Source organism: Nycticebus coucang, chromosome 8, assembly GCF_027406575.1.
Source record: "Nycticebus coucang isolate mNycCou1 chromosome 8, mNycCou1.pri, whole genome shotgun sequence".
NCBI classification, from domain to species: Eukaryota; Metazoa; Chordata; class Mammalia; order Primates; family Lorisidae; genus Nycticebus; species Nycticebus coucang.
In genome coordinates this window covers 47,231,097-47,248,982 of record NC_069787.1, presented here as the reverse complement: position 1 = coordinate 47,248,982, position 17,886 = coordinate 47,231,097, and the positions used below count along the sequence as shown (strand labels likewise).

The 17,886-nt window shown below is 46.2% G+C and overlaps 1 long non-coding RNA gene across 1 annotated transcript in view; it reads right to left on the bottom strand.

The window, feature by feature from the left end:
• Nucleotides 1-17,886, bottom strand: part of LOC128591773 (uncharacterized) — a 47,216-nt gene that overhangs the window by 18,690 nt on the left and 10,640 nt on the right. Inside the window, exons 5-6 of the long non-coding RNA XR_008381655.1 lie at nt 4,785-4,929; nt 2,759-2,988 (exon numbers count right to left, since the gene is read on the bottom strand). This is a non-coding gene — a long non-coding RNA (uncharacterized LOC128591773). The remainder of the gene's footprint in view (nt 1-2,758; nt 2,989-4,784; nt 4,930-17,886) is intronic.

Sequence of the window (17,886 nt, the reverse complement as noted above, 5' to 3'; positions counted from 1 at the left end):
AAATTCAACTTAAGAACAGACTTATACAACCAATATTTTTCTTAACCTGGGAACCATCTGTATTGCCTTATTTATTTCCAGCAGCTGCTGCTGTCCAGGGCTGTCCTAAGCATGGGATGCGGTTAAATGCCCTGCTATGCACAACTTGGTAATTATAAAATTCAAAATCAGTGACTAGTCCTGCTACTTAAGTTATTAGTTCTGGGATTAATGATGGTAACCTGTGGTTTTCTTTTGCTTTAGTGTGTGAGAAACAGGTAATTTGGGGAGGTGGGCTCTTTTATGACACAATCCTTTCACTGGCTTGACTTGCAGAGGACTCAGATTTCTGAAAGGCTGAATGGCATGTTAGGAAGGTGTTAAATGCTCTCTCTGGAGCTGGTATGAGTTTAAACCAAAAAAGCTGATAAAACCCTCTTAGACGGGCATGAAAATGCGAGGAACACTGGCTAGAGCCAGTAACTCAGCACTTTGGGAGGCCAAGATTGGAGGATCACTTGATGCCAGAAGTTTGAAACCAGAAGGGCACAACAAGCCAGCTCCCTCCTCCCTGGAGCCACACACAGTCCTTTAAAGACCAACAAGCTTATGTACCCCACAGCATCAACGACTCTGAAGCCAGCTTCCAACATACCTGCCCAGCAGTGCCCACCAAGCTTTGCCTGGAGGGGCTGCAGCTGCCTCCGACTCCCCAGGCCCAGACTCCTGACCTTCTTTCCCTGTATGTCCACCCGGCTCTGTGCTCCCCTCAGTAGCTAAGATCCATTATTGACCCTCTCTCCCCTCCAGCCCCATTTCCAGATGGTCCTCCACATACACAACAGTACTAGTGAGGGTCGTCCACAGCCTGCTGCTGGTCCCTCTGCAACCACTCCCTTTCTCTCTCATTCCACCTGGGGCCAGGTAAGCTTTCTGAACACAGCCATCACCTGTCACTCTTTGCTTAGAAACAACATCCAAAAGTGATGGATCCAAAAGTCCTCACCCATTTTACCTGGAAATAGCCACAGGAAAAAATAATGTTGACTGAGTATTTGGTATGTGCAAAGACCGCTCCAAGTCCTTCACACTCATTAACTCATTTAATCTTCACAACACTATTATCTCCAACTCACAGGCAAGGAAATAAGCAGAGAGGCTCACTAACTTGCCCAAGGTCACACAGCCTTCTGGTGGTTGAGCTGGGATTTGACCCAGCCTGCCTGGCTCTAAAGCCCCTATTATTACCCTGCACCAAACTGCCCCAAATCCAATGCATTGGATCATCTGATTCCAAAGCAGGGCCCTGCTTCCCCCACATCCTCCCTTCCAGCCTCCCAGGCTCTACCCTTGAACCCCGCATTAGCTCATGATATCCTTCTCCCCAACCACTCTCAGAGGCTCTTCCTGGGATAGCTCAGCTTTATTGTCACAATCACAGGGTGCATCTGTCAGGCTCACACTGCAGACCTGCCACTAAATATGCAAACTGTCAAGTTAAACTGCCGGATTCTATCAGCGACCAGCACCAAGCATCTCCTTGAGATTTCCTGCTCATCTATGCAAGTGCCGATCTCTCCACAGGTTTCCCTTGGCCAGGGTCTCTCTTACCTTCTAGGCTGACCAAAATGGTGACCAGAAAGAGGAAATCCCCCACCATCCAGACTCCACATGGCTCTGGAGAGATGGCCAGAAGGACCAGCAGTGGGATGAAGTTGGAGAGGCCCAGGTGCTCCATGTTCCACACTTGAACAGCGTCAGGCCCACACTGATCATGCAGACGACACAAGTTTTGTTGGGGCTCTTCTCAATGTGCACAAAGTTGTCTCTAGGCACAGGACAAAGAAGAAGCTCTCAGTCTTCAGAAAGCAGCCCTAATTCCAGGGAGAGAAACGCAGGGTAGGTCCTCTGCTGAGTGAAGCTTTTCACTAGCTGAGGCCCCAGACACTGCTCCAACTTGAGTTTACCAAGCAGCTTCCCCAGAGGAGGGACCCCAGCAGGTGGATCAAGCTGCACCTTCTTGCTCATCTGCTCAGATGGAGCCTACAGCCCTCAGCTGGGAACTGCCACCATTGTCACCCCCATACTCCAGAAGGGAAAGCGAGCCCCAGGACGGAACCCGATCCACAGAGAGCTCCCTGACCTCCTTCTACCGGACATGCCAGGACAGCACAGGCTGTGCCTGGCTATGTAACTACAACAAGCAACACAGCCCTGCCATTTCCTCCACTGTAGGGTAGGAGCATGGCGCCCAGCCCATAGGCCTGCAGTGAGTAGGAGTGAAGTCAGCAGAGGGGAAGCACCTGGGAGGGCACCTGTCACACAGCATGTACTCAGTGCGGGAGCTCAGACTGGCTGCTTTCCTCACCGCCAATGGCCTTCTGACCCTAAGCCCTGCCAGGTCTCTCGGGGGCTATCCTACCACCAGAGGGGAGAGACTGCTATGGGGCATGGAGAGACCTGCCCCTGCCTCAGGCTGGCAGGGGCCAATATCGCAAATATGGAGCTCTACACATGCCTCCTCACCAGCCCCTCAGTTGTAGGCCCTGGGGACTAGGAAACATTCCCCCAAATGACAAGTATGCAACCATGCTTGGGAAGTGACCTGCTCTGCCCAGAAAGGGCAGAGCCGCGGCTAGCAGCAGGCCAACTCCAAACCTCAGCTCTTCTCATAAGCAATGCCTCTGACACCTGGTCCAAGGGAAACCCAGGTGAGAAGGGTCACTGACACCGGGCACAATCTACTGGCACTTGGGGAGCATTCCAACCTGACACCTACTTCCCCCTGGGACCATGCTGATGTGTCTTCTCTGAGTTAGGCTCCAGCTCCCTGTGGCAATGGTGCTTCCCCTCTGTGGCCCTGCACCGTATGGTGTGGCCGGCCCCTTCTCTTGGAAACCAAGGCGATGACCATCTTCCTCTGATGGCACCAGTCTCTCTGTGCTGCCTCTATCAATTAGCTCCAGACAGGTAGGCTTTGCAGGAGAAATGAGCAACATCCACAAGGACCTGTTAGAGGCAAAGTGGAGGACCAAGTTATGAGCATAGGAGATGTCTCCAGAGTCACTTTGGAAGTGTACAGTGAAGATCACAGTCACCCCCAAAAGCAGGGCTGCCACGGCATCCTTGCTCTGTGTATGTAACCAGCTCCATAAAGAAGAAAATATTAAAAACAATTTTCTTGTAGTTCGCTTCTGTTTCCAGTTCCCCGGCCAGTAAGATTTACTGACCAGAACTTTGGAACTTTCTGCAGCACTGATGTATTCCTTTTTGAGTTTCTTTTCCAGGAATGGCAGAACGTTCTTGAAGCTACAAGATAAATACAGGTGGCAGCAATGGTTATTAATTGCCTTCCAAGTTTCCATACTCCCCTCCTCTTCCTTAAGGAAGAAACCCCATTTTTTTAGGGTAGTAAATTGTCCAGGGAAAGCAATTCCAGATTCTCTTGCCTTTGGTGTGGCTAATGGGCAAAATTTTGATCAGTGAGATGTAGATAGAAATTGTTCTAAATATCTGAAAAGGCTAATTAAAAAAACTAGGTCACCTTCAGGTGACCTCTTTCCCCTTTAGCATATGAGGAATGCAAATATGACAGCTGGAGCTCCGGCAACTATTTTGGACCCTGAGACACCCTAAAGGATGTAAGCTACATAATAGCATGACAACGTAGAAAAACAGAAGCCTGGAACCCTTATGAATATAGAGCAATGAAACTAACCCTATGTGAAACCTTATGTGATAGAGAAATAAACTTCTCTGCTGGTTAAGGCCCTGACATTTTGCTATAAGTGCAAAACAGAAAAAGAAAAGAGATACATGTCTTTTTATAAAATTTGTTCACTCAGAAAGCCACAATGCTAAGGGACACATCTACCTTTTCTTCACGCTTAAATCCCAGATTGCAAGAGTGAGCTCAAGTTTGGGGTCTGCTACCTCAGCCAAGCAGCCAGGAAGGAGCCTGAAGATCCTCCTCCCTAGATTCCTGCTGAAAAGCTCCATCTTTCTGCAGGTGTGGCCGGGTTTTCCCAAGAATACATGCTGTCCTTGTTGAGATTTCTATCACCTCCACTCTAGCCTCAGCCCTACTCTAGTATTGTGCACAGGAAGGAGAACTTGACCTCCTCCTGTTAAACTGGTGGCCCATCACCCATTCATAGTTTTCTTTGTTTGTGGCAAGCAGAGACAAAATATGTTACTTCTTTGCATATTTTCAGGCCTACCTTTCCCCCGCCTTGAGTGTCATATCATGGGACAAAGGTTGCTGTGTGTTTTCTGCTTTGGGGCATCTTTTGGCTCAGAGCAGAGATGGGCACGGGGATGGGGGGAATCTCACAGACACCTGCAGCATAACTGGATGGCTGGGCAGGAGGAGCAGGGTGGGTCTCTGCTCACAGCAGACACCTGCAAGGGGCTGTTGAGTTTGCTCTGGGGGTCTTAAGTGGACCAGTTTGTTCTGAAAGGGACTGGAGTGAACCAGAGGTGCCCCTCTGACCTGACCCTGGTTGGAAACACTTCCAAGCCTTTGGAGCTCACATTACTGCCTTGGTCAGCGCTCTGCCAAATCTACCAAGCACCATCCCAAGTGAACACATGGATATCAGCACCCACTGTCCCCTGTGGGGAAGGCTCTGCTTCTCTGCATCAGTTCCTGCTTCCAGCCAGAAAGTCACAGGTAAAAGGAGGCATGCCAAAAGCTGTTCTAAACAATTGGGGTTTTCTTACAAATTCATCAAAGCAAATGAATAATTTTGCACCAGGGAAGGAGTGGGCAGGGTGGGTAGGGGAGAGGCAGAGTCCTGGCTCACCTTGAAGGGCAGGTAGGCAGCGATGGTGATCCCAGCACTCAGACGGACATGGCTGTGTTGTAGCCCACCAGGAGTTTACGATAGCCCTTGGCCTCAGTTCTCACCCTGAAGTTGCTGCAGTGCTTAGAGCCCAGTGGCAGCCTCCCTGCACCGAGGGGAGAACCACATGGTCATCGTGAACTTGCCCATGGTGAACAAGGCATGACGGGCTGAGGGTCCCTCTTCATCCTAGGATTGATAAGCCGTCTGAAGTTTTTTTTTTTTTTTTTTTGTAGAGACAGAGTCTCACTATACTGCCCTCGGGTAGAGTGCCGTGGCGTCACACGGCTCACAGCAACCTCTAACTCTTGGGCTTACGGGATTCTCTTGCCTCAGCCTCCCAAGCAGCTGGGACTACAGGCGCCTGCCACAACACCCGGCTATTTTTTTTTTTTTTTTTGTTGCAGTTTGGCCAGGGCTGGGTTTGAACCCGCCACCCTCGGCATATGGGGCCGGTGCCCTACTCACTGAGCCACAGGCGCCGCCCCGTCTGAAGTTTTTACTTAAAATTTTTTAAGTAAAATTCACTTGAATACATAATTTATAATAACTTTCCCTCACATATTGAACATATCCGGAACCCAGATCAATTTTAGTGTTATAAACAGGAGTCAATATAAGCACCCCCAAAATCTCCTGCAGCCTCATCCAATGTCCACCCCATACCTGAAGAAAACCCCTACTCTTACTTCTACCAGCACAAGTAATTTTCTTTGATATGTAATTTATATGCAGGGAATCACTGTGCATAAACTCTTATATATCTGGCTTCCTCAGGACATATAAGATTCCTCATTTGTCACTTATTGCACACCCTCATCCATATTTCTGTATATTATTCCATTGCATGGATATAGACCAACAGACTGACTCATGCTATTATGCACAATTCCATTCCTTCCAGTTTGGGGCTACGATCCACAGTACTACTAAGAACATCTGGGCACCTCCCTTTTTGAAGGCACACTTAGGCATTTCTGTTAGGTGTGACCCCAAAAGTGAGACTCCTAGGCCATGGGGCATGTGTTGTAAAGGCCAATTATCTTTCTCAAAGTGGATCCATCAATTGGAAGTTCTAACAGTTGCCCTACATCCCTACCTTTATTTTCCATTAATTTTTTAATTAAAATTATAACACCTTACTTAAACATAACAAAATAATCCCACCTTTGCACCTTTCATGTGTATAGTGCAGTGGCAGGTAGCACATTCACACTGTGGTGCAACTGTCACCACCATTTACCTACACAACTCATAAAACTCCAACTCAGTACCCAACAAACAGTAAGTCCCTACTTCCCACCCCTTTTCCTCATAACCACCCTTCTACATCCTGACTCCATGAACTGGATGACTCTGGGTACATCACATTAATGCAATTAGATAGTATTTACCTTTTGTGACTGGTTAGCAAAGTGTCCCCCTAAGGTTCGTCCAGGTGGTGGTATACATCAGAATCTCCTTCCATTTTATGCTTGAAAATGTACATACAGACCACATCTGGTTTATCCACACATCACTGATGAACACTTGTGTTGCTTCCACTTTTTGGCTATTATGAACAATGCTATGAATGTGGGTGGACTAATATCTCTTTGAGATTATGGTTTCACATGGTTACCCTGTTTCACTCTTTGAGGAACCACCATACTGTTTTCAAGAGTAGAGACACCATTATACATTCCCTCCACCAGTGTACAAAGGTTCCAGTTTCTCCAAATCTTCACCAACACTTATTGTTTTGTTGTTTGGATAGTAGCCATCCTAAGGAGTGTAACATGGTTTTTGATTGTGGTTTTGCTTTTCAGTACTCTAATCATTAGTGCTCTTGAGCATCTTTTCATGAGTGTGTGTTGGCCATTTGTATATCACCTGTGGAGAAATATCTATTCAAGTCCTTTGGCCATTGCTTAATTAGACTGTTTTATTGTTGTAAACATTGGAGTTCTCTAAATATCCTAGATGTGAGCCCATTATCAGGTATATGATGTGCAGGTATTTTCTCCCATTCCATAGGTTGCCTTTGACCCTGCTGTGTCCATTGGTACACAGAGATTTTAGATTTTGATGTGGTCGAGTTTATCTATTTTTAATTTGTAGAGTGTGCTTTTAGTGTTATAGCAAAAAAAAATCAATGCCAAATTCACTGTCCTGAAGCTTCCTCCTATGGTTTCTTCTAGTTTTATAGTTTCAGCCCTTAAGTCTTCAATACATTGTGAGTTTTGTGTATGGTCTCATGTTACAATCCAACTTCATTCTCCTGCATGTAGATATCCAGTTGTCCCAAAACCATTTGTTGAAGAGACTGTCCTTTCCCCACTGCATGCTCATGGCACCCTTGTAAAATCACTTAACCATCCAGGAGCAGGTTTATTTCTGGGCTCAGGGTTCTCTTCCATTGCTAAGTCTGTTCATGGCAGTGCCACCCTGTTTTGAACACAGGGGCTTCTAATGAGTTTGAAAACAGAAGTATAAGAACTCCAAGTTTGCACTTCAAGATTGTTTTATTAGGGGTCCCTTGAAAGTCTATATACCTGAACCTTTGCTAAATTTGCTTTAGTTCTTAGAGTTCTTTTGCGGTATATGAGATCACATCATTTGCAACTGGTAACTTACACCCTTTTCAATTTGAGTGCCTTTATTTCTTTCCTTGCCTAATTGCTCTTTCAGTTATTGGTGTCACCAGATTACATGGGTATTTATTGTGTGTCTCAAAACATCAACTAATAACAGCCTTTTCTGATACATTAGTCTCTTAAATCATGTACAAAACAAAAATAGTACTAGATGTTGTAAAAGTCCATGTTTACCTTTACCAGACATCTTTATTTCTTAATCAAGGTTTGAGTTCCTATCTAGTGTCCTTTCTTTTCAACCAGAAGGACTCCTTTGGTTGTAGGGTAGGACTAGTGGTACTCAGTTTTTGCTTATCCGGCAATAGCTTGATTTCTTCCTCAGTTTTGAAGCACAATTTGTTGGATATGTTGGATATTGGACTCCTGGTTGACAGGCCTTTTTTTTTCTTTGTTTCCTAACAACTTTGAATATTTCAACCCACTGACTTCGGGCCTCCAAAGTTTTTGATGACAAATCTTATGTCAATTGTGTGGGAAAATCAGCTCTCTAGATGTATCGCACACAACAGAACACTTTTGTATAGTATCATGATGGAGCTATTTGTAGCATCATTCTGATACAAATCAGAATTTAAAGAAAAAGAAATTGGACATTTCACGTAAAGATGTGATGAGGTCTTTAAAAGGCTAAAGGTATTACAAATTTTCAAACTATAAGTGAAAAGGCTATTTCACTACAAGTGAAATATTGTATAGTTTTAAATTTCTTTTTTTTTTTTTTTTGAGGGGGCAGAATGGGGACCATTTTGGCCCTCTAGTTTTAAATTTCTAATAAACTAAATATTAATCTCTGTAACCCATGTAAACTAGTAGCATCTTCTTCTCTTTAAAGAGGAAAATGTTTTTGTACCCATAAAAAAAAAAAAAATTAAAAGCCACTGTGTATTTATCCACATCCCTGATTGGTCTATTTCTTGCTCTGACCTCATGTTAAAAAAAAAAACATTGAGGTTAAAACCTATATAAAGCCCCTGTCTGGGCCTTGCTTGGTCTTTGGTCCTTGTAGCCCAAAAAAAAAGCTATTGAGTTTAAAACCTATATAATGTCCCTGTCTATGCCTTGCTCAGTCTTTGGTCCTTATAGCCCAAAAAAAAAAGCCACTAAGGTTAAAACCTATATAATGTCCATGTCTGGGCCTTGCTCAGTCTTTGGACCTTGTAGCCCCCCCAAAAAAGCCATTGAGGTTAAAACCTATATAAAGCCCCTGTCTGGGCCTTGCTCAGTATTTGGTCCTTATAGCCCCCCCAAAAAAGCCATTGACGTTAAAACCTACATAAAGTCCATGTCTGGGCTTTGCTTGGTCTTTGGTCTGTGTAGCCCCCCAAAAAAGCCATGGATGTTAAAACCTACATAAAGTCCATGTCTGGGCTTTGCTCGGTCTTTAGTCTGTGTAGCCCCAAAAAATCTATTGAGGTTAAAACCTACATAAGGCCGCTGTATGGGGCTTTGGTCCTTGTAGCCCAACAAGCTGCTTTTGGTGGTTGTGGACTTTGACCTTAGCTAGACCGATACCACACCTGAAATTCCCAGTCCCAGTTGTGCCCCTGAGCCTAGCCTCGTGTCCTACTCCCTCCCCCAGTACAAGGAGACTTAGGGGAGGGCAAGGAGGAGACAACGAGCTCAAGGAAGGCCTAGAAAAGGCCACTCCTGCCTGACTGGACAGGCAGAGGAGCATGTGATTCCTTCATCGTGGTTATCACAGTTAGTAGTGTTAGCATAGTGTAGATAGTGTTCTTCGTGTAGTCTTATTTTGTTAGATTTCACATAGTATTTTTATCCTTGTTACTTTTACAAGTAGTATTAGCCTAGTTAGTGCCCCAGTTAGTTAGCTTCGTTACTGTTTTCAGTGTAGTGAGTATAGTTGTGGTTGATTAGCTATTTAGTGTAGTTTTCCTAGTGTAGTGGTAGAGTAGTTAGACTCCCCGTGATGCCTGGTGTGGCCTCCATGTCTATTGGCAAGGATGTCCTCCAAGACTATGAACTGTTAGAGATCATTGGCCAAGGCAGCTTCACCAGGCTGATGCTGGCTCGGCACCTTCGAACAGAAACTGAGGTAGCAGTCAAGATACTATCCAAACACAGCACTTCTGGCCTCATGTCTGTCTCTTCAGACAGTGAGATAGTGAAGAGCCTGGACCATCCAAAAATCATCCAGCTGCTGGATGTTATAGAGGGTAAGGAAAATTTATACCTAGTCATGGAGTATGCAGGTGGCAGAGACCTTGCTCAGAGAATACTGAGACTTGGCCAGATGGAGGAGAGGGAGGCCCAAGCCATATTCCTCCAGATAGTAAAAGCTGTCCAGTACCTTCATAAAGAGGGCATAGTTCACGGGGATCTGAAGCTCCACAACATTTTATTAGATGCACAAAACAATGTGAAAGTAGCCAACTTTGGCCTCGCCACAACCTTCACTGAAGGTAAGAGGTTAAACACATTTTGTGGGACCCTCTATTATTTGGTTCCAGAAATCTTCCTAACACCAAGGATACCCAGGACCTGAGACAGACATCGGAAGCCTTGGGGTTATCCTACATACAATGACGTCTGGGACTCTACCATTTCATAGACAGATCATGAACCAACTACAAAGCAAGGTCATAAATGACACCTATGCAGCACCACTTTTCTATTCCAAAAAACTGAAAACCTTTATCAAAAAGATCCTGACCCCTCACCCCTGACCCCAGGGAGAGGCCCACCCTTTCCCAGATAATGGAAGACCCATTAGTGGATAAACTCTGGGCAAAACAGCATGAGGCCACACACGCCAGAGAAGACCGACACCACACCAGAAATTCCCAGTCCCGGTTGTGCCCCTGAGCCAGGCTCCGTGTCCTCCCCACTCCCTCAGCACCAGGAGCCTTAGGGGAGGCCCAGGAGGAGACACCGAGCTCAAGGGAGTCCCAGAAAAGGCCACTCCCTCCTGGCTGGACAGGCAGAGGATAAGACCTCCACTGAAGAAAGTCCTCACTCCACAAAGCTGGGTCCTATTTTGCTGTTTTGCATCCTCCCTGAACAGCTGGGGGTGTGCACACCCTGGTTTAGGCAACAGGAGCAACTTAGTACTTGGAGTTCATCAGAAACACTCAGTGGAAAAGAGCTTTCATGGAACTACCGAGGTCACCCCAATAACAGAACAGGAGGCTCTGGCCATGTACAGGGCAGAGATCGAAACACCGTGCATGCCCTCACCATACTGATGTTACCTGGTTAACATCTTCAGAAGGACCAAGAGGAACTTTAGGTCCTGCTGGCCTGTGTTGACTATTCCAAGTAAGATAACAAAGTCCTATAAATCAGACTGTGTTGCAAATCAGAGAGGGACTTGATTGTGGTCCCCAAAAAGGCCACTCATGCCTGGCTGGACAGGGAGAGGAGCATGTGATTCCTTTATCATAGTTCTCACAGTTAGTAGTGTTAGCATAGTGTAGATAGTATTCTTAGTGTAGTCTTATTTTGTTAGCAGACTTCACATAGTATTTTTATCCTTACTTTTACAAGTAGTAGTAGCCTAGTTAGTGCCCCAGTTAGTTAGTTTGTTAGTGTTTTCAGTGTAATGAGTATAGTTGTCGTTGATTAGCTATTTAGTGTAGTTTTCCTAGTGTAGTGGTAGAGTAGTTAGACTCCCCGTGATGCCTGCTGTGGCCTCCATGTCTATTGGCAAGGATGTCCTCCAAGACTATGAACTGCTAGAGATCATTGGCCAGGGCAGCTTCACCAGGCTGATGCTGGCTCAGCACCTTCGAACAGAAACTGAGGTAGCAGTCAAGATAGTATCCAAACACAGCACTTCTGGCCTCATGTCTTTCTCTTCAGACAGTGAGATAATGAAGAGCCTGGACCATCCAAAAATCATCCAGCTGCTGGATGTTATAGAGGGTAAGGAAAATTTATACCTAGTCATGGAGTATGCAGGTGGCAGAGACCTTGCTCAGAGAATACTGAGACTTGGCCAGATGGAGGAGAGGGAGGCCCAAGCCATATTCCTCCAGATAGTAAAAGCTGTCCAGTACCTTCATAAAGAGGGCATAGTTCACGGGGATCTGAAGCTCCACAACATTTTATTAGATGCACAAAACAATGTGAAAGTAGCCAACTTTGGCCTCGCCACAACCTTCACTGAAGGTAAGAGGTTAAACACATTTTGTGGGACCCTCTATTATTTGGTTCCAGAAATCTTCCTAACACCAAGGATACCCAGGACCTGAGACAGACATCGGAAGCCTTGGGGTTATCCTACATACAATGACGTCTGGGACTGTACCATTTCATAGACAGATCATGAACCAACTACAAAGCAAGGTCATAAATGCCACCTATGCAGCACCACTTTTCTATTCCAAAAAACTGAAAACCTTTATCAAAAAGATCCTGACCCCTCACCCCTGACCCCAGGGAGAGGCCCACCCTTTCCCAGATAATGGAAGACCCATTAGTGGATAAACTCTGGGCAAAACAGCATGAGGCCACACACGCCAGAGAAGACCGACACCACACCAGAAATTCCCAGTCCCAGTTGTGCCCCTGAGCCAGGCTCCGTGTCCTCCCCACTCCCTCAGCACCAGGAGCCTTAGGGGAGGCCCAGGAGGAGACACCGAGCTCAAGGGAGTCCCAGAAAAGGCCACTCCCTCCTGGCTGGACAGGCAGAGGATAAGACCTCCACTGAAGAAACTCCTCACTCCACAAAGCTGGGTCCTATTTTGCTGTTTTGCATCCTCCCTGAACAGCTGGGGGTGTGCACACCCTGGTTTAGGCAACAGGAGCAACTTAGTACTTGGAGTTCATCAGAAACACTCAGTGGAAAGGAGCTTTCATGAAACTACCGAGGTCACCCCAATAACAGAACAGTAGGCTCTGGCCATGTACAGGGCAGAGATACAAACATCGTGCATGCCCTCACCATACTGATGTTACCTGGTTAACATCTTCAGAAGGACCAAGAGGAACTTTAGGTGCTGCTGGCCTGTGTTGACTATTCCAAGTAAGATAACAAAGTCCTATAAATCAGACTGTGTTGCAAATCAGAGAGGGACTTGATTGTGGTCCCCAAAAAGGCCACTCATGCCTGGCTGGACAGGCAGAGGAGCATGTGATTCCTTTATCGTAGTTCTCACAGTTAGTAGTGTTAGCATAGTGTAGATAGTATTCTTAGTGTAGTCTTATTTTGTTAGCAGACTTCACATAGTATTTTTATCCTTACTTTTACAAGTAGTAGTAGCCTAGTTAGTGCCCCAGTTAGTTAGTTTGTTAGTGTTTTCAGTGTAGTGAGTATAGTTGTCGTTGATTAGCTATTTAGCGTAGTTTTCCTAGTGTAGTGGTAGAGTAGTTAGACTCCCCGTAATGCCTGCTGTGGCCTCCATGTCTATTGGCAAGGATGTCCTCCAAGACTATGAACTGTTAGAGATCATTGGCCAGGGCAGCTTCACCAGGCTGATGCTGGCTCGGCACCTTCGAACAAAGGAGGAGGAACCAAACACAGTAATTCTGGCCTCATGTCTGTTCTCTTCAGACAGTGAGATAATGAAGAGCCTGGACCATCCAAAAATCATCCAGCTGCTGGATGTTATAGAGGGTAAGGAAAATTTATACCTAGTCATGGAGTATGCAGGTGGCAGAGATCTTGCTCAGAGAATACTGAGACTTGGCCAGATGGAGGAGAGGGAGGCCGAAGCCATATTCCTCCAGATAGTAAAAGCTGTCCAGTACCTTCATAAAGAGGGCATAGTTCACGGGGATCTGAAGCTCCACAACATTTTACTGGATGCACAGAACAATGTGAAAGTAGCCAACTTTGGCCTCGCCACAACCTTCACCAAAGGTAAGAGGTTAAACACATTTTGTGGGACACTCTATTATTTGGCTCCAGAAATCTTCCTGCGGCAGACATCTGGAGCCTTGGGGTTATCGTACATACAATGATGTCTAAGACTGTACCATTTCATAGACAGATCTTGAACCAACTACAAAGCAAGGTCATAAATGCCACCTATGTAGCACCACTTTTCATCCTTGTTACTTTTACAAGCAGTATTAGCCTAGTCAGTGCCCCAGTTAGTTAGCTTTCTAGTGTTTTTAGTGTAGAGAGAATAGTTGTTGTTGATTACCTATTTAGTGTAGTTTGCCTAGTGCAGTGGTAGAGTAGTTAGACTCCCCGTGATACCTGGTGTGGCCTCCATGTCTATTGGCAAGGAGGTCCTCCAAGACTATGAACTGTTAGAGATCATTGGCCAGGGCAGCTTCACCGGGCTGATGCTGGCTCGGCACCTTCGAACAAAGGTGGAGGAACCAAGTACAGTAATTCTGGCCTCATGTCTGTCTCTTCAGACGGTGAGATAATGAAGAGCCTGGACCATCCAAAAATCATCCAGCTGCTGGATGTTATAGAGGGTAAGGAAAATTTATACCTAGTCATGGAGTATGCAGGTGGCAGAGACCTTGCTCAGAGAATACTGAGACTTGGCCAGATGGAGGAGAGGGAGGCCCAAGCCATATTCCTCCAGATAGTAAAAGCTGTCCAGTACCTTCATAAAGAGGGCATAGTTCACGGGGATCTGAAGCTCCACAACATTTTATTAGATGCACAAAACAATGTGAAAGTAGCCAACTTTGGCCTCGCCACAACCTTCACTGAAGGTAAGAGGTTAAACACATTTTGTGGGACCCTCTATTATTTGGTTCCAGAAATCTTCCTAACACCAAGGATACCCAGGACCTGAGACAGACATCGGAAGCCTTGGGGTTATCCTACATACAATGACGTCTGGGACTGTACCATTTCATAGACAGATCATGAACCAACTACAAAGCAAGGTCATAAATGCCACCTATGCAGCACCACTTTTCTATTCCAAAAAACTGAAAACCTTTATCAAAAAGATCCTGACCCCTCACCCCTGACCCCAGGGAGAGGCCCACCCTTTCCCAGATAATGGAAGACCCATTAGTGGATAAACTCTGGGCAAAACAGCATGAGGCCACACACGCCAGAGAAGACCGACACCACACCAGAAATTCCCAGTCCCAGTTGTGCCCCTGAGCCAGGCTCCGTGTCCTCCCCACTCCCTCAGCACCAGGAGCCTTAGGGGAGGCCCAGGAGGAGACACCGAGCTCAAGGGAGTCCCAGAAAAGGCCACTCCCTCCTGGCTGGACAGGCAGAGGATAAGACCTCCACTGAAGAAACTCCTCACTCCACAAAGCTGGGTCCTATTTTGCTGTTTTGCATCCTCCCTGAACAGCTGGGGGTGTGCACACCCTGGTTTAGGCAACAGGAGCAACTTAGTACTTGGAGTTCATCAGAAACACTCAGTGGAAAGGAGCTTTCATGAAACTACCGAGGTCACCCCAATAACAGAACAGTAGGCTCTGGCCATGTACAGGGCAGAGATACAAACACCGTGCATGCCCTCACCATACTGATGTTACCTGGTTAACATCTTCAGAAGGACCAAGAGGAACTTTAGGTGCTGCTGGCCTGTGTTGACTATTCCAAGTAAGATAACAAAGTCCTATAAATCAGACTGTGTTGCAAATCAGAGAGGGACTTGATTGTGGTCCCCAAAAAGGCCACTCATGCCTGGCTGGACAGGCAGAGGAGCATGTGATTCCTTTATCGTAGTTCTCACAGTTAGTAGTGTTAGCATAGTGTAGATAGTATTCTTAGTGTAGTCTTATTTTGCTAGCAGACTTCACATAGTATTTTTATCCTTACTTTTACAAGTAGTAGTAGCCGAGTTAGTGCCCCAGTTAGTTAGTTTGTTAGTGTTTTCAGTGTAGTGAGTATAGTTGTCGTTGATTAGCTATTTAGCGTAGTTTTCCTAGTGTAGTGGTAGAGTAGTTAGACTCCCCGTGATGCCTGCTGTGGCCTCCATGTCTATTGGCAAGGATGTCCTCCAAGACTATGAACTGTTAGAGATCATTGGCCAGGGCAGCTTCACCAGGCTGATGCTGGCTCGGCACCTTCGAACAAAGGAGGAGGAACCAAACACAGTAATTCTGGCCTCATGTCTGTCTCTTCAGACAGTGAGATAATGAAGAGCCTGGACCATCCAAAAATCATCCAGCTGCTGGATGTTATAGAGGGTAAGGAAAATTTATACCTAGTCATGGAGTATGCAGGTGGCAGAGATCTTGCTCAGAGAATACTGAGACTTGGCCAGATGGAGGAGAGGGAGGCCGAAGCCATATTCCTCCAGATAGTAAAAGCTGTCCAGTACCTTCATAAAGAGGGCATAGTTCACGGGGATCTGAAGCTCCGCAACATTTTACTGGATGCACAGAACAATGTGAAAGTAGCCAACTTTGGCCTCGCCACAACCTTCACCAAAGGTAAGATGTTAAACACATTTTGTGGGACACTCTATTATTTGGCTCCAGAAATCTTCCTGAGGCAGACATCTGGAGCCTTGGGGTTATCGTACATACAATGATGTCTAAGACTGTACCATTTCATAGACAGATCTTGAACCAACTACAAAGCAAGGTCATAAATGCCACCTATGTAGCACCACTTTTCTGTTCCAAAAAACTGAAAACCTTTATCAAAAAGATCCTGACCCCTAACCCCAGGGAGAGGCCCACCCTTTCCCAGATAATGGAATACCCGTGGATGAAGTCTGGGCAAAACAGCATGAGGCCACACATGCCAGAGAAGACCGACACCACACCAGAAATTCTCAGTCTCAGTTGTCTGAGTTGCCTGGCCCCGTGTCCTCCCCTCTCCCCCAGCACCAGGAGCCCAGGGGAGGGCCAGGAGGAGACACCGAGCTCAAGAAAGTCCAAGACAAGACCACTCCCTCTTGGCTGGACAGGCAGAGGAGAAGACGTCCACTGAAGAAGCTCCTCACTCCATAAAGTTGGGTCCTATTTTGCTGTTTTGCACCTTCCCTGAACAGCTGGGGCTGCACACACCCTGGTTTAGGCAGCAGGAGCAACTTAGTACTTGGAGTTCATCAGAAACACTCAGTGGAAATGAGCTTTCATGGAACTACCAAGGTCACCCCAATAACAGCACAGGAGGCTCTGGGCCATGTACAGGGCAGAGATACAAACACCGTGCATGCCTTCACCATACTGATGTTACCTGGTTAACATCTTCTGAAGGACCAAGAGGGACTTTAGGTCCTGCTGGCCTGTGTTGACTATCCCAAGTAAGATAACAAAGTCATATAAATCAGACTGTGTTGCAAGTCAGAGAGTGATTTGACTGTGGTACCCAAAAAGGCCACTCCTGCCTGGCTGGACAGGCAGAGGAGCATGTGATTCCTTTATCGTAGTTCTCACAGTTAGTAGTGTTAGCATAGTGTAGATAGTATTCTTAGTGTAGTCTTATTTTGTTAGCAGAGTTCACATAGCATTTTTATCCTTGTTACTTTTACAAGCAGTATTAGCCTAGTTAGTGCCCCAGTTAGTTAGCTTTCTAGTGTTTTTAGTGTAGAGAGAATAGTTGTTGTTGATTACCTATTTAGTGTAGTTTGCCTAGTGCAGTGGTAGAGTAGTTAGACTCTCCGTGATGCCTGGTGTGGCCTCCATGTCTATTGGCAAGGAGGTCCTCCAAGACTATGAACTGTTAGAGATCATTGGCCAGGGCAGCTTCACCGGGCTGATGCTGGCTCGGCACCTTCGAACAAAGGTGGAGGAACCAAGTACCGTAATTCTGGCCTCATGTCTGTCTCTTCAGACAGTGAGATAATGAAGAGCCTGGACCATCCAAAAATCATCCAGCTGCTGGATGTTATAGAGGGTAAGGAAAATTTATACCTAGTCATGGAGTATGCAGGTGGCAGAGACCTTGCTCAGAGAATACTGAGACTTGGCCAGATGGAGGAGAGGGAGGCCCAAGCCATATTCCTCCAGATAGTAAAAGCTGTCCAGTACCTTCATAAAGAGGGCATAGTTCACGGGGATCTGAATCTCCACAACATTTTGCTGGATGCACAAAACAATGTGAAAGTAGCCAACTTTGGCCTCGCCACAACCTTCACTGAAGGTAAGAGGTTAAACACATTTTGTGGGACCCTCTATTATTTGGTTCCAGAAATCTTCCTAACACCAAGGATACCCAGGACCTGAGACAGACATCGGAAGCCTTGGGGTTATCCTACATACAATGACGTCTGGGACTGTACCATTTCATAGACAGATCATGAACCAACTACAAAGCAAGGTCATAAATGCCACCTATGCAGCACCACTTTTCTATTCCAAAAAACTGAAAACCTTTATCAAAAAGATCCTGACCCCTCACCCCTGACCCCAGGGAGAGGCCCACCCTTTCCCAGATAATGGAAGACCCATTAGTGGATAAACTCTGGGCAAAACAGCATGAGGCCACACACGCCAGAGAAGACCGACACCACCCCAGAAATTCCCAGTCCCGGTTGTGCCCCTGAGCCAGGCTCCGTGTCCTCCCCACTCCCTCAGCACCA